Raw genomic sequence first — 12,613 nt, 5'->3', positions numbered from 1 at the left:
AGCTAGTACTATTTCTTGTCTTCTCTCTCCACATTAATTAACTTAAGGATTCTTGTCGTCGCATTTATTAAATAAATATTTTTTTTTCCTGGGTCTTACATGTGGACGAAGGCATTGCGATGAAACATGGACATTGAAGTTGTGGTTGAGAAGAGGAAGAAAATGTGCAGAGAGAAATTGAGGAAGATGATAATTTGAAAGCGTGAAATTAGTGAAGATAGGAAGGAACAAGTAACGGTTTGAGTTTGAATGTCATTCTTTGTTATGTACGTCAGTGGATGGAGGAAGAGGGAGAACATAAGCGCGAAATGAAAATGGACCAAAAACCAGGATTTCTCTCCTTTGACACACGAAAAAGCTTTTGAAAATTAAAAAAAATTTGAAAACAGTTGCCACACAAGTTTGTCAAAATATCATTTCTCTTTTTCAGTGGCGGATCTTGCTCAATAATGTTAGGGGAGTCAAAAAATATACTCAAAATTTATATTTTTAATTATTATCACTAATACAATAAAAATTAATACATAATTTAGTATAATTGTAACTACAAAACAAATTACACATATCTAAAGTATTGTTTTTTCAGATTCTTGAACTCATCAATAATTAAATCAAAACTAAAATTTTTAGCTATCTTTTTAAAATAAATATGAAAACCTTTCTAAAGAATTAATACAAAATTTCTCATGCAATTCGTTGAACCTTAAGAAAAGATCCTCTAATTGAACAATATGATCATTAGTATTATGCTTCAGAATAGGTAAAAAACTGAATTTGTCTTGTTTTCATCTTCACATGTAGCTTCCCTTTTATCACTTTAAAATAATGAATCTATTATTTTGTTCTTCATCAATATTTATCACAATCTAATACAAAATTGAGAGTTCCTAAAAAAGATTAAAATCAAAAAATAAGTTATCACAATCTAATAAAAAAATGAGAGTTCCTAAAAAAATCTATGATAATGAAATCACAATTAAAAATTAGTTATGAAAAAACACATCGTACATTACTTTTACTTATATTTTCATAAAAAATTAACATAAGAATCATGAGATAAAAAAATAATGCTAACTATTAAACAAATATTTCATGATCAAGTAAGTCAAGAGAATTACATTCTTTCTTCAATAGTGAAAGAAAACAAATAAAATGAAAGAAAAAAAAAGTGTTTGTGTCTAACTTTTTTTTTTCAAAAAAAAAAGAAAAACAGAAGAAAATAATGTTAGAAATATTAATATAATTTTAAAAAAATAAATAAAATATTGTTGTTACTAGGGTTTTAATACAATGTTAATTCCAGATTTAAATTCTATTTATGTATAAACAGTTTTTATTCTTTTCATTGATTTGAAATTAATTTTGGTTTAAATCAGTTTGATGGCCATTTACTCTTGTGTCTCCTTTTCTCACCTATAAATATCACCTAGTTTCATAAGGAATAGACACACAACAAACACTAGAGTTCTTCCTCTTAAAAGTGTTCTTCTTTTCCTTCTCTATATTATCTCTTAAAACACTGGTGTTCATAAGGTTCAGAGATCCTTCGCTGCACTCGATCGATCTGACGGATTGTTGTATCTTGGGGGAGGAGCGCATAATATTGAGTATTGCCCTATGCAGTGGGGGCGTTTTCTCTCTAAGGATAGTGCTCAGCGTGCCTCAACCCAGACTTACTTTATCCTTATCTCATTTACATATTTACATTATCTTTATATTGTTATTGTTTGTTATAAGAACAATTTGACTTGATCATCTCTTTTATCCATATTTCTATATTATTTCTGGTTTATCATTATTTCTAACATTCTTAGAGAGAAAAATATTAATTATAAATATATATATATATATATATATATATATATATAATTCTTTTTCTTATTATGTTTGCCATGGATATGATTAAGTCACTCTCAAGTAAGCCTGATAAGCCTGAAAAGTTTACAGGTGAAAATTTTTTCTATTGGCAACAACAGATGAGGTTTTGGCTCATTGAAATAGGATTATTTTGTGTGATTTCTAAAACTACTGATTCTTCTATCATATTAAGTGATTCTTCTTCTTCTTCTGATACTTCTGATAAAGATATTTTATGTCATGGACATATTTTAAGTGCTTTGTCTGATAATATTTATAAAATATTTTGCCACACCAAAACTGCTATTGAGTTATGGGAAGCACGTGAACTTAAATATGGATCTGCAGAAAAAGTTTTATCTAGATATTCTTGTGAAAAAGTTATTGAATTTCAAATGATAATAAACTCATTTCTAATCAAATTCATGAGTTTGAAAATATTGTCTATGACATGAAATTAAAAAATATTATTTTACCAGACATTATGCTTGTGGCTCTTTTGATCTCTAAGTTACCTCCTTCTTGGTCTGATTGTGCTTGAAGTTTAAAACATAAGCCCAAAAATTTCTCTTTTGATGATTTGCTTGTGTGTCTTCGTATTGAGGTAAAACGTCATTTTTCTCAAAATTCTGTTCAAAATTCTCAGTTTAAAGCCTTTTTTGTTGAGAACTCTTACAAGTCTAATCTAAACAATTCAAAAGACATGGTTTTAATAAAAATAAGTTTACTAAAAAACCTTCTTTCTCTAAACCAAAGAATAACTTTTCTTATAACAACAATAAAAATAAAGATAAAAGTATGGGGAATGAGATGTTTTGTTTTGTTTGTGGGCGAACTAATCATCTAGCCAAAAATTGCTTTCAGCGTCATCGCGAACCTGTGTCTAATTCCAAACCTAAAGCTAATACTATTACTATGGGTGTTGCCTCTGATTTCCCATCTGAAAGGTACCATGTCACTAGCCCTGAGTTAAATTATGTTTTTAACTCAAAAGATTGGTTTATAGACTCTGGGGCTAATGTTCATGTGTGTGCTGATAAAAAAATATTTTCTCTATATCAGGAAACAAGCACACGTACTGTGGGTATGGGAAATGGGAGCATCGCACATGTTCTAGGAGAGGATCAAGTGAAATTAGAGTTGTCTTCTAGAAATTATCTTATTTTAAATGAAGTCTTTCATGTTTCTGAAATTAGAAAAAATCTCATAAGTACTTCTTTGTTAGTACAACAAGGTTACAAAGTTGTTTTTGAGTCCAATAGAGTTGTTATTACTAAACATGGTGTTTTTATTGGTAAAGGATATATTTGTGATGGTTTGTTTAAATTAAGTCTTATGCCTTTTTCTTCTAATAAAATATATGATAGTACTTCATTGACTATTACCAATGTTGAAAGTTGTGATATGTGGCATGCTAGACTAGGCCATATAAATTTAAATTCTATTAGAAGAATGATGTCTCTTAATCTTATTCCTAAATATTCTATTGATTTGAAGAAAAAATGTGAAATATGTGTTCAATCAAAGCAACCAAGAAAAGGTTTGCATACATGCATGAAAAAGAAAACTAATCTACTTGAATTGATACATAGTGATGTATGTGATAGTAATGATGTTTTAACACGTGGTGGTAAAAGATATTTTATTACTTTTATTGATGATTTCTCCAAATATTGTTATGTGTATTTAATAAACCACAAACATGAATTTTTTGAAAAATTCAAAATATATAAATCTGAGGTAGAAAATCAATTAGAAAGAACAATTAAAATCCTTTGTTCTGATAGAGGGGGTGGATATACATCTTTAGAAATGAATGCTTTTTGTGAAACTCATGGTATTATTCATGAAACAACACCTCCCTATAGTCCTCAATCTAATGGTGTAGCTAAAAGAAAAAATAGAACTTTGCTTGATATGGTGAATGTTATGCTTACAAGTTCTGGTTTGCCAAAAAATATGTGGGGTGAAGCTTTATATTCAGCTTGTTATATTCTCAATAGAATTCCTTATAAAGATTGTGATAAAACTCCTTATGAGTTATGGAAGCAAAGAGAACCTTTACTAAAATATTTTAAAGTGTGGAGGTGTCTTGCAAAGGTTAATATACCACCTAATAAGAAAAGAAAATTAGGAATTAAAACAATTGATTGTGTTTTTATTGGTTACTCTCTGCATAGCACCACTTATAGATTTTTGGTTATTAATTCTGAAGTGAATGAAATCTCTAATAATACTATTATCGAATCTAGAGATGCAGTTTTCTTTGAAAATATTTTTCCTTTAAAAAATAAAATGACTAAAACTATTTATGATACTTCTACTTTTGGTTTGCCTTTTGGTGGTAATGTTATTTGTGATGGTTCTAGTTTTGTTTTTCCTTCAAGTGAAAATGCTAATAAAAGTATTCAAAATGAGCCAAGAAAGAGTAAAAGAAAAAGAAAAGCTAAAGATTTTGGACCTGACTTTTATTCTTTTATGCTTGAAGATGATCCTAAAACTTTTGGTGAAGCAATGAGATCTATTGATGCTCCTTTTTGGAAAGAAGCTATTAATAATGAAATGAATTCTCTTAAAGAAAATAACACTTGGTTTTTAACTGATCTTCCTCCTGGTTGTAGAAGTATTGGATGTAAATGGATTTTTAGGAAAAAATTAAGGACTGATGGGTCTGTAGATAAATTTAAGGCGAGACTTGTTGTTATTGGTTGCCAACAAGTAGAAGGTGTAGATTTCTTTGATACATATTCACCTGTTTCAAAAATCACTACCATTAGAGATTTGATTGCTCTTGCTTGCATTTTTAATTTACAAATTCATCAAATGGATGTTAAAACTGCATTTTTAAATGGTGATTTGGAAGAGGAAATATATATGAAACAACCTGAGGGCTTTATTGAGTCAGGGAAAGAAAATAAAATGTGTAAACTTGTTAAGTCTTTATATGGTTTAAAACAAGCACCAAAGCAATGGCATGAAAAATTTGATGAAGTTATTATTTCATATGGTTTTCATATTAATAATAGTGATAAATGTGTGTATGTAAAACAATATGATGATGGTGTTTATGCTATTTTATGCTTGTATGTAGATGACATATTAATATTTGGTAGCAACATAGATGTTATAAATGATGTGAAACATATGTTGTCCAGTAATTTTGATATGAAAGACCTTGGTCATGTTGATGTTATTTTGGGTATTAAGATTTTACAAAAAGATGGTGATATTATGTTAACGCAGTCTCATTATGTTGAGAAATTATTGAAGAAATTTAATTATTCTGATGTGAAACCTGTTTTAACGCCTTTTGACCCATCTATTAAACTAAATAAAAATTTAGGTGAAGGCATTTCTTCTCATAAATATTCTCAAATTACTGGTTCCTTATTACATTTGACAAATTTCTCTAGACCTGATATTGCATATGCAGTTGGTAGATTAGGGAAATATACACATAATCCTGATCATTCTCATTGGACTGCTTTAAAACGAGTGTTTAAATATTTGAAGGGAAACATTAATTATGGAATTCATTATAAAAAATTTCCTGTTGTTATTGAAGGATATACTGATGCAAATTGGATTTCTGATTCTGATGAAACAAAGTCAACCACTGGTTATGTTTTTACTTTGGGTGGAAGTGCAGTATCATGGAAATCTGCTAAACAATCTATTATTTCACGATCTACCATGGAACAAGAGATTATTGCTTTAGATACTGCTACTGCTAAGACAAAGTTTATTAAAAGTTTTCTATATGATTTACCATTGTTAAATAAACCCATACCTCCTATTTCAATGCATTGTGATAGTCAAGCTGCCATATCTAAAGTTTCTAGCAAAAACTTTAATGAAAAAAGAAGGCGTCTCAAAGTGAGACATAAATCTATTAGAAACTTAATTACTAATGGTATTATTTCTCTTGACTTTGTCAGGTCAAAAAGAAATATTGCGGATCCGCTTACTAAAGGGTTGACGCGTCAACAAGTACTTGAGTCGTCGAGGGGAATGAGACTAAAGCCCATAAATTAGTTGCAACAATGGACACCCATCTCCACATGAATGGCGATCCCATGGAATGGAGTTCAAGGGGTAACAACGAAGTTGTTTGTTGACTAAAGTACACCAATTGATTTGATTAAATGTTATGTCTCATTCCTATGGCGAGGTGTATTATAAATTGTGACAATAATAAGGTTGAGGTATATGTATTATTATGTTTTTTTTGTAAAATGCCTCTTAGTAAACCCAATGACAATTTTGTAGGGGTGTGAGTCACAAACCACCCTTTGAGGGTTTATCTAGTGAGTGTGATGGTGGGGCCGCCATTGTGAGACATGGGCAAAGTCTCTAAATGACACTCATGACACAAGATACATGCACAAGGACGTAACGTGCAACCACTGATTAGAACCTATAATGAACATCAATATTGTATGTGTTATTTACTAAAACCCGGTTACAGGGGATGTAGTTCAAGACAATCAAGTCTCTGCATTTTCTCGGGTGAAAGTTTATAAGCACTAGGTGTAAGGCTCAAACCCGGAAGGTTCCTTATACTGAAATACAATATTTTGTTTTAAAAAATAATATTTGTTTTTAATTATGTGGGGGATTGTTAGAAATATTAATATAATTTAAAAATAAATAAATAAAATATTGTTGTTACTGGGGTTTTATTACAATGTTAATTCTATATTTAAATTATATTTATGTATAAACAGTTTTTATTCTTTTCATTGATTTGAAATTAATTTTGGTTTAAATCAGTTTGATGGCCATTTACTATTGTGTCTCTTTTTCTCACCTATAAATACCACCTAGTTTCATAAGGAATAGACAAAACAAACACTAGAGTTCTTCCTCTCAAAAGTGTTCTTCTTTTCCTTCTCTATATTATCTCTTAAAACAGTGGTGTTCATAAGGTTCAGAGATCCTTCGCTGCACTCGATCGATCTGACAGGTTATTGTATCTTGGGGGAGGAGCGCATAATATTGAGTATTGTCCTGTGCAGTGGGGGCGTTTTCTCTCTAAGGATAGCGCTCAGCGTGCCTCAACCCAGGCTTACTCTATCCTTATCTCATTTACATATTTACATTATCTTTATATTGTTATTGTTTGTTATAAGAACAATTTGACTTGATAATCTCTTTTATCCATATTTCTATATTGTTTCTGGTTTATCATTATTTCTAACAAATAAGAGATGAGTCTAATATCTAGAAAACTCAAAAAAAAAATGCATCTTAATAAATATTTTTAATTTTTATTATATTTGATTTTATGTTTTATCATTTATTATTATTAAATGTTATTCTTTATAAAAAAATACCTAATTTAATAATTATAAGTTTTTAAGATAAACTACATATAATTTAAAAATTGTGGGGAGGAAATTGTTAGTTTCAATATTTGAAGCTATAAATTTTAATGCAAAATAATATTAAATTTAAAAATTGCTTAATACAAAACTTATTTATTATTTAAAAAAAATAGTTATGTATATTTTAAAAATTATACATGTGTGTATTTAAATTAAATTTTATGTATAAATATAGGCTTTGTTTATTAACCAAGAAAATAAATGTGAAAACCCACCCTTTATACTGATCAAACTATTGAAAACATCAATATTTTAGTGCCATATATCTTGCACCTTTTTTCTTAACCATGTGCTTTAGCTCAACACCACATAAACAAATATAAAAAATCTAGGTCACTTTCAATGCTCACACATCTTATCGTTGTCCACCAAATTATAAGCAACCAAAACTCTTTCTCTTTCATTCATGTGTATATAAAGATGACCTTTAAATTTTGAAAGTTTTGGTAGAGTTAGTTTTTATACATCAATAGTTATTAAATTGTTGTCTTCTTGCTATTGTTTCATTTAATAAATAAAATAATTACGTATTTTGATATAGTCTTTATTTGACTAAAATATTTAAATGTTATTATTATTACAATTTAATAATTTAATTACTTATTTAAGAAAGTTATTAGGAAAAGTTTGATTTGACATACTTAAGCATGTATTTGCTAAAGTTGATTTACTGTGTATGAGGAAGGATGAGCGAGTGATTGAATGGATTTAAATTGTTTGTTTTAAGAAATTGAACGGATTTGTGTGGTCGGATATAAAAAAAGTACTATTTTTCTATCGACGCATAATGGAGAGATGAGAGCTCATCACTTCCATTTTTCCAGTTTTGTCCATTTCTTTTCAAGGAATGGAAATTTAAAAAGAACAAGAAAAATCAATATACATCATATAATCAATTTTTCATTTTATTATATATATATATATATATATATATATATATATATATATATATATATTTATATATATAATATAATGTAATAAAATAATTATAAAATAAATTGTATTTTTGTAATTTTAAATAATAACTTCAATTTTATTTTAAAATAATTTTTATTATTTATATTCAAATTTATATCACTTTTATCCTCAAGGATACAATGATAATCATATAATTTTAGCAATTAATTTTTTTTTAATTTATCATATTCGTCAAATCTTATCCAAATTTTCATCTCAAATATACTCAAATCATAATATTTATATGTTAATTCAAACAATATCATAATCCACTCTCGATCCCCTCAAATTCATCCACTCACTCTCTTTCAAATCTTTTTCCCAATGCAAACACACCTTAAAGGTTAGAAAGATATCTCCAAATATTTTGAAAATTACTATTATTTTATCATATATTTATAGTAATCATTTATTTATAGTAATCATTTTATTAAAAGCATAGTTTTAGTTATTGTTTGTTGATATACATCTTAAATACTTAAAAGTCTACATAATTTTTTTATGAAATTTTTTCCTTTTTATATATTATTACTTAATATATTGATTGACTCTTTTAAAAGTTTTTCCTACAAGAAAATTCCTAAATGATGATAATTTTAGCGATCAAATATATGTTTAGGGACTAATTTAGAAACTAATTTCTTAATTAGAGACCAATTTTTGAATAGCCAAAGGACTTTGCCCCTGCATCTATGAAACTCATAAAAATTGTTGGGTTCATATACATGATTTTCCTTTGGAAGGCGATTATTTCCATTGTACATGGAATTGACACATCTTTAACTCTAGATAATTACACCAAGAATAAGTCTCATGGATTTTTTTGCTTGTGTATTAATTGATGTTGATTTGTTATCTGAATTACCAGATTTTGGTATAAAGGTCAAGATTTGCATTTTTATACTAATGTAGAGTATGAGAAATTGTCTCTATTTTGTTCAAATTGTAAAATGATTGGTCATGACTTATATAATTGTAAAAATTAGCACAAGATGTTAAAGCTAATTCCGGTGGCGAGAAAACAATTGGTGCAAAAATACAATAACATTATCATCCTAAGGGTGACATTGCTTCTCAAGATTTGGTTCTTGTGACTCAATCTATTCTAGTAGTACAACCTGTGTTGGAGCCTATAGTACAACCTCAGTGGAGTTGGGCAGAGCTTGTGGTGGAGCCTGTGGTGCGGCCACCAGTGTAACTTAAGGTGCAACCTATTGTTGAGTCGGTGGTAAAGTCTATGGTGCAACTTGTGATGCAACAATTTGTGGTGTAGCAAGTCTAGCAGCTGATGCAACCTGTTATGGTTAAGTTTGTTATGTTGTTGCTTATTGGACAATCTTATCATGTTGTTATAGTTTAGCCTAATAATATTCATCTTATGAGTATATCTTCTTCTATTAATAATCTAAATGTTTCTAATGATAGTAAGCCAGTGGAGTTTGTTTTCTTAACTGATATGTCTTCTATAGAGGATTTCACTCCCATTGCAAATAGTTTGCAAGGCTTACAACAACTTGATTCACATTATAATAATTTTGAGACAATTCTTAATTCTTTGTTGCTTAAGGAAGTTCATCCTGCAAAGGAATTCAATTTAGCTTTTAAATGGATAGATATGGTTCATGAAGGAGAAGATTCTAATACTAAAACAACTGATGAGCCAATTCAAACTACTAGGAAGTCCCACAAGGGTAAACCACCAAAGAAAGTAAATATCAAATCCTTCAAAGCAGAGATTTCTAATAAACACTAATAATTTTTATGAGATTATGGTTTTTGGATAAAAGTTTCACATATCTGTTGTGGTTAAGTTTGTTATGTTGCTGCTTACTGGACAATCTTATCATGTTGTTATAGTTTAGCCTAATAATATGCATCTTATGAGTATATATTTTTTCTGTTAATAATCTAAATGTTTTTAACGATAATAAGCTAGTGGAGTCTGTTTTCTTAACTAATATGTCTTCTATAGAGGATTTCACTCCCATTGCAAATAATTTGCAAGGCTTACATCAACTTGATTCACATTATAATAATTTTGAGACAATTCCTAATTCTTTGTTGTTTAAGGAAGTTCATCCTACAAAGGAATTCAATTTAGCTTTTAAATGGATAGATATGGTTCATGAAGGAGAAGATTCTAATACTAAAACAAGTGGTGAGCCAATTCAAACTACTAGGAAGCCCCACAAGGGTAAACAACCAAATAAAGTAAATATCAAATCCTTCATAGTAAAGACTTCTAATAAACACTAATAAGTTTGAATAGACTGTGGTTTCTGGGTAAAAGTTTCACATATTTGATATTACTGATTAGTTTATTTCATTTGATGTTATGATCAATGGTGACAGCAGTGGCGGACCTTTGAAGGTCCGCAGGGGGGCCATGGCCCCCTAAGACTTTTTAATTTTTTTTAAAATATTTTAAAAACTTTTTAGATTTATTTTTATTTTTTTATAAAATATAATATTTAATATTAATAAATAATAAAATTAAAAATTAAACATAATAAAGAATAATAAAATTTATTGAGATATTTTTTTGTTCTTTCTCATTTTAAGTTTCTCACGTATTGTATTTATTTATTACTCTTGCATTTCTTGTTTTTTGTTTTAAAAAAGAAATAGAAAGTTAGACATAAATTCATTCTCTCGCTCTCAGTTTTCATCCGTTCTCTTCTAAGATAACAAAAAAAAAGTAACTTTCTCCTTTCTCTTGATAGGAAAATATTAGTTTGATATTTAGTTTATTTTTTTCATCTGATGAGTTTCTTTGTATATTTTTTTATGAATATCAGAAGAGAAGTTATGTACTATATGTTTTTTCATAATCATTTCTTAAATGTGACTTCATTATCACGTTTTTATAGTAATTACGTCTCTCAATTTTTGATTAGATTTTGATAAATTATTTTTTACTTATTTTTGTAAACAGGTATATTGATGAAAAAGTAAAATAATAGATTTATTTTTCTTAAGTGATAAAAGGGAAGATATCATTGAAGATGAAAATAATACAAATTTACTTTTTTTTACCTATTTTCAAGCATGATACTAGAAATTCAATTGTTGAATTAGAAAACCATTTATTAAGATTCAAAGAATTATAAGTGAAAAGTTTCATATTAATTCTTTTGAATCATAGGCAAAATGTTTCATATTAATTCTTTGGAACTTATTATAAGAAAATGTTCTCAAATATGAGAATATACATGGAAAGAGATGAAATTAGAAAAAAAATATTTAAAATGAGTTTCATATCAAATACAATTTCAAAACTATAATGTTTTTAAGGAAAAACATATCAGGATTCCAATACTAAATTATATATACTTTTGTTATATTAGTAATAATAATTAAATATATAAAATTTGAGTATATTATTTTGGCCCCTCCAAATTTTTTGATCAAGATCCGCCATTGGGTGACAGATTGTTCGTGTTTTATACTAATGCATGACATATGGATTCCAAAGTTTGTCATGTTCTTTGTGATGAAAGTCATTATGTGGATAAGTTAGTTATCCTCGATTTTGTTAATAGGGAACAACTTAACTGGTCTCCATGTATTTAACATAAAAGTAAAATAATAATTTAAAATATTAACATAATTTTATATGTCATGCAACATATACATGTCAATGTAAGAAATACCTTTTGTGACAACAATGAAATAGTTTCAAAGAATCATAAATTCTATGTAAAAAGTGGAACTCTTACGATTAAGGATGGCAACATGGTAGGACGAGGACGAGTTTTGCTATCCCATACTCATCACCATAGAAAAAATTCATCCTCATCCCCACACCCAAACCCAACGACTATCAAACTTTTGTCTCATCTATATCTCCACCGGGTAGCGGATATAATCTCGTACCTATACCCGTACCAGTTTTACTACTTCAATATTAATTTTAATTAGTTTTTATAAAATAATAAAAATTACGGTAAAGGAATCAAATATTCAATATTAGGAGGATGATTGTTTCTTCATTATCAAATACTTTAAAATAAATTATAATAGTTTACATTTTAGATTAGAATACCATAAAAAATTTCATGAGAACCAAACATTAATGAAATCTAGTTGATAAAATTTAAAAATATTTTTAAAAAAATATAAAAGAAAAACAAATATTCAAATTAAAATATACAAATAAACAAATTAACAAACAAACATTCTACATGATGAAAATAAACAACAAATCAAAATATTAAAAAATTAACAAATGTGTCTTAGAAACAATTTGAGAGACTATTGAAAGAAATTTCACAAAGGAAAACAAATGTATAATTAAGGGTATGATAAGATGAAAAATACCTTAGAGATCGAAGAAAACTTTTCAAATATCAAGATATATACTTAATGGTTGAGAAATAACGAAAATTGTTTTAGCGAAATAAAAGAGTTCT

General features: G+C 27.8%; 1 pseudogene; it reads left to right on the top strand.

The window, feature by feature from the left end:
- Positions 1-1,883: 1,883 nt before the first annotated feature.
- LOC146888630 (uncharacterized) lies at positions 1,884-2,974 on the top strand (annotated as a pseudogene).
- Positions 2,975-12,613: the final 9,639 nt, after the last annotated feature.

The sequence above is a fragment of the Vigna unguiculata genome, chromosome 1 (genome assembly GCF_037176805.1).
Source record: "Vigna unguiculata cultivar grain cowpea cultivar isolate G323 ecotype 2 chromosome 1, ASM3717680v1, whole genome shotgun sequence".
Taxonomy (NCBI): Eukaryota; Viridiplantae; Streptophyta; class Magnoliopsida; order Fabales; family Fabaceae; genus Vigna; species Vigna unguiculata.
This window is presented reverse-complemented; position numbering and strand designations above follow the sequence as displayed.